Source organism: Amborella trichopoda, chromosome 1 (genome assembly GCF_054954075.1).
Source record: "Amborella trichopoda isolate Santa Cruz 75 chromosome 1, AtrichopodaSantaCruz75HAP2 v2.0, whole genome shotgun sequence".
Lineage (NCBI taxonomy): Eukaryota > Viridiplantae > Streptophyta > Magnoliopsida > Amborellales > Amborellaceae > Amborella > Amborella trichopoda.
The window spans coordinates 18,211,197-18,216,234 of record NC_142336.1 but is presented as its reverse complement, the minus strand read 5'-3'; positions in this window follow the sequence as shown (position 1 = coordinate 18,216,234).

Below are 5,038 nucleotides of genomic sequence, written 5' to 3'. Positions count from 1 at the left end.
GGCTCACACCTCGGTGCTCTCCTGGCATACCTCGCGGGTGTTCCCGGCTCAGGCAAACTGTTGGCCTTCATCCCACCGTGGGTCTAAGCACACACCTCGGTGCCCACCAGGCATACCGCGTGGGTTTTCCCAGCCGGTCAGCCCGTACTATCGCGACGCCTTTTGCCTTTGCGAACACCTCGGTGCCCAATTGACAAACTTCGTGGGTGTGTCTTGATGGGGCATCCCTTGTGCCTTCGCGGCACCGTGTGCCTTGGCGCACACAGCGGAGCCCTCAACCCATACTGCAATGTTGTGCCTTACCTCAGCAGACTTGTGGTCCCTCGATGCGTTGTGCCGAGGCAAACAGCTTAGTGCTCACCACGCATACTGCGCGGGTGTGACTTGCCTCGGCTGACTTGTGGACCGTCAACGCGTTGGGCACAAGCGCCGAGCTAAGTGTTCACCACCCATACCGCGCGGGAGTTCTTTTCTGGGGCAACCTGGAGCCTATTGTTGCGTTGTGCCTAGCCACACACCATAGTTCACACGTCTTACTGCTTGGGTGTGTTTAGCTCGGCGACCGGCAGGCCCTCTCGATGCCGTGTACCTAGGTGCACACCTCGTTGTCCACCAGGCAAACTGTGCAGGTGTGCCTTGCTCGTGCTACGCGAATGCCATCGTGGCACCGTTTGCCTAGGTGCACACCATGGAGCCTTCAACCCATGTTGCGTGGGTTTGCCTAGCTCGTTCATCCTACCTGCCATCGAGGCTCCCTGCCTTCAACCTTGCGCGTGGTGGTGATGCACTCTATGATGCAATATTGTGCACTGAAGTGGCTTGGGTAGTGATGAGGCCAACTGTATGCCAGTATGACCCCCAACAGGTGTCACTCAGGAATATCTGGTGCTTTAAGCCATGAAACATAATTGGGAAGGGTGGGAAACAGGTTGGGACGAGGCTGAGGTATGTGATTTGTGCTAGGCATGCTGCGAAAGCGTGGTTGTGGCCTGCTTTGGCTTAACCGTGGACCCACGATGCGCTCTGTCATGTCGCACAGCTCGACGCCACGTGCCTAGGAGCACACCTAGCTGCCCACCAGGAAAACTGCGTGGTTGTGCCTTGCTCGGGCAAGCCGCAAGCCATCACGTCGCCGCGTGCCTAGGCTTACACGACGAGGCCCACAACCCGTACTGCGTTGGGTTGCCTTGCTCTGGCCGACCCATGCACCCTAGACGCGCTATGCCGTGGCGCACACCTCGTTGCCCGGGTGGCATACCTCGCGGGTGTTCCCAGCTCAGGCAACCCGTTGGCCTTCATCCCACCGTGGGCGTAGGCACACACCTCGGTGCCCACCATGCATACTGCGTGGGTGTGCCTAGCCGGTCAGCCCGTACTCCTTCGCGATGCCATATGCCTAGGCGCACACCTCGGTGCCCACCTGGCAAACTGCGTGGGTGTGTCTTTATAGGGCAACCCCTACGCCTCCGCGGCACCGTGTGCCTAGGCGCACACCGCGGAGCCCTCAACCCATACTGCAATGTTGTGCCTTACCACGGCAGACTTGTGGTCCCTCGATGCCTTGTGTCGAGTCAAACAGCTTATTGATCACCACGCATACTGCACGTGTGTGCCTCGCCTCGGTTGACTTGTGGACCGTCGACGCTTTGTGCCTAGGCGCACAACTTAGTGCTCACCACCCATACCGCGCGGGTGTTCCCTGCTCTGGCAACCTCGAGCCCATTGTTGCGTTGTGCCTAGCCACGCGCCTTGGTGCACACATGTCATACGCCTTGGGTGTGCTTAGCTCGGCGACCGGCAGGTCCTCGCCATGTCGTGTACCTAGGTGCACAGCTCGGTGTCCGGTAAACTGGGCAGGTGCGCCTTACTCGGGCCACGCGTTTGCCATCGTGGCGCCTTGTGCCTAGGTGCACACAATGGAGCCCTCATCCCATGCTGCGTGGGTTTTGCCTAGCTCGTTCATCCCACCGGCCCTCGAGGTTCCCTGCCTTCAACCTTGCGTGTGGTGGTGATGCACTCTAGGATGCAACATTGTTCACTGAAGCGGCTTGGGTCGTGATGTGGCCAAATGTATGCTAGTTTGACCCCCAACAGGTGTCCCTCAGGAATGTCTGGTGTTTTAAGCCGTGAAACATTATTGGGAAGGGTGGGAAACGACAGGTTGGGACGAGGCTGAGGTATGTGATTTGCGCTAGGCTTGATGCTAAAGCGTGGGTGTGGCCTGCTCTGGCTTACCCGTGGACCCTCTATGCGCTCTGTCATGTCGCACAGCTCGACCCCACGTGCCTTAGGAGAAAACCTCGCTGCCCACCAGGCAAACTGCGTGGTTGTGCCTTTCTCGGGCAACCCGCAAGCCATCACGTCGCCGTGTGCCTAGGCGTACACGACGAAGCCCTCAACCCATACTGCGTTGGGTTGCCTTGCTCTGGCCGACCCATGCACCCTAGACGCGCTATTCCATGGCGCACACCTCGGTGCCCACGTGGCATACCTCGCGGGTGTTCCCAGCGCAGGCAACCCGTTGGCCTTCATCCCACCGCGGGCCTAGGCACCCACCTCGGTTCCCACCAGGCATACTGCGTGGGTGTGCCTAGCGGGTCAGCCCGTACTCCTTCGCGACGCCCTTTGCCTAGGCGCACACCTCGGTGCCCACCTGGCAAACTGCGTGGGTGTGTCTTGATAGGGCGACCCGTACGCCTCCGCGGCACCGTGTGCCTATGCGCACACCGCGGAGCCCTCAACCCATACTGCAATGTTGTGCCTTACCTCGGCAGACTTGTGGTCCCTCCATGCATTGTGCCGAGGCAAACAGCTTATTGCTCACCACGCATACTGCACGTGTGTGCCTCGCCTCGGCTGACTTGTGGACCGTCGACCCATTTTGCCTAGGCGCACATGTTAGTGCTCACCACCCATACCGCGCGGGTGTTCCCAGCTCCGGCAACCTGGAGCCCATTGTTGCGTTGTGCATAGGCACACCGCTTGGTGCACACATGGCATACTGCTTGGGTGTGCCTTGCTCGGCGCCCGATAGGCCCTCGCGATGCCGTGTACTTAGGTGCACACCTCCGTGCCCACCAGGCAAACTGTGCTGTTGTGCCTTGCTCGGGCTACGAGTAGAGGCCAACGTGGCACAGTGTGCCCAGGTGCACACCATGGAGCCCTCAACCCATGCTGCGTGGGTTTGCCTTGCTCATTCATCCCACCGGCCCTCGAGGTTCCCTGCCTTCAACCTTGAGTGTGGTGGTGATGCACCCTAGGATGCAACATTATGCACTGAAGTGGCTGGGGTCGTGATGAGGCCAAATGTATGCCAGTTTGACCCCCAACAGGTATTGCTCAGGAATGTCTGGTGTTTTAAGCCATGAAACATAATTGGGAAGGGTGGGCAACAGGTTGGGACGAGGCTGAGTTATGTGATTTGTGTTAGGCGTGCTGCCAAAGCGTGGTTGTGGGCTGCTCTGGCTTACCCGTGGACCCTCGATGCGCTCAGTCAAGTCGCACAGCTCGACGCCACGTGCCTAGGAGCACACCTCGCTACCCACCAGGCAAACTGCGTGGTTTGGCCTTGCTCGGGCAACCCGCAAGCCATCACGTCGCCGTGGTGCCTAGGCGCACACGACGAAGCTCTCAACCCATACTGCGTGGGGTTGCCTTGCTCGGGCTGACCCGTGGACCCTAGATGCGCTGTTCCAAGGCGCACACCTCGGTGCCCACCTGGCATTCCTCGTGGGTGTTCCCAGCTCAGGCAACCCGTTGGCCTTCATCCCACCGTGGGCCTAGGCACGCACCTCGGTGCCCACCAGGCATACTGCGTGGGTGTGCCTAGCCGGTCAGCCCGTTCTCCTTCGCGACCCCGTTTGCCTAGGCGCATACCTCGGTGTCCACCTTGCAAACTGCGTGGGTGTGACTTGATGGGGCAACCCTCACGCCTCCGCGGCGCCGTGGTCCTAGGCGCACACCGCGGAGCCCTCATCCCATACTCCAATGGTTTTCCTTACCTCGGCTGACTTGTGGTCCCTCGATGCGTTGTGCCGAGGCACATAACTTAGTGCTCACGACGCATACTGCACGGGTGTGCCTCGCCTCGGCGTACTTGTGGACCGTTGATGCATTGTGCCTAGGCGCACAGCTTAATGCTCGCCACCCATACCGCGCGGGTGTTCCCAGCTCGGGCAACTTGGAGGCCCTTGTTTCGTTGTGCCTAGGCACCCACCTGCGAGCACACCAGGCGTACATTTTGGGTGTCCCTATCTCGGCGACCGGCAGGGCTTCACGATGCCGTGTACCTAGGTGCACACCTCGGTGTCCACCAGCAAAACTGTGCGGGTTTGCCTTGCTCGGGCTACGCGTAGGCCAACGTGGCACCGTGTGCCTAGGTGCACACAATGGGGCCCTCAACATATGCTGCGTGGGTTTGCATTGCTCGTTCATCCCGCCGGCCCTCGAGGCTCCTTGCCTTCAACCTTTCGTGTGGTGGTGAGGCACCCAAGGATGCAACATTGTGCATTTAGGTGGTATTGGGTCGTGATGAGGCCAGATGTGGGTTAGTTTGACCCCCCAACAGGTGTCACTCAGGAATGTCAGGTGTTTTAAGCCATGAAACATAATTGGGAAGGTTGGGCACCAGGTTGGGACGAGGCTGAGGTACGTGATTTGGGCAAGGCGTCATGCCAACGCGTCGGTGTGGGCCTGCTTTGGCTGACCCGTAGACCATCGATGTGTTCTGCCTAGTCGCACACCTCGGTGCTCGCCACCCATGCCACGTGGTTGTGCCAAGCTCGTTCAACCCGTTGGCACTCACAGCGAGGTGCCTAGGCGCGCTACTCGTTTCCCTCCAGGCTCATACTGCTTGGTTGTGCTTTTCGTGGGATGACTCGTGGACACTCCATGCGCTGTGCTTAGGCGCACACCTCTGTGCTCACCACTCAGCCGTCAACCCTTTCAGCGTGGGTGTGCCTACCCTTACTGCGTGGGTGCTTCCAGCTCGTTCAGCTCTGTAGGCACTCGTGGCGCTGTGCCTAGTTAGCCAGATAGG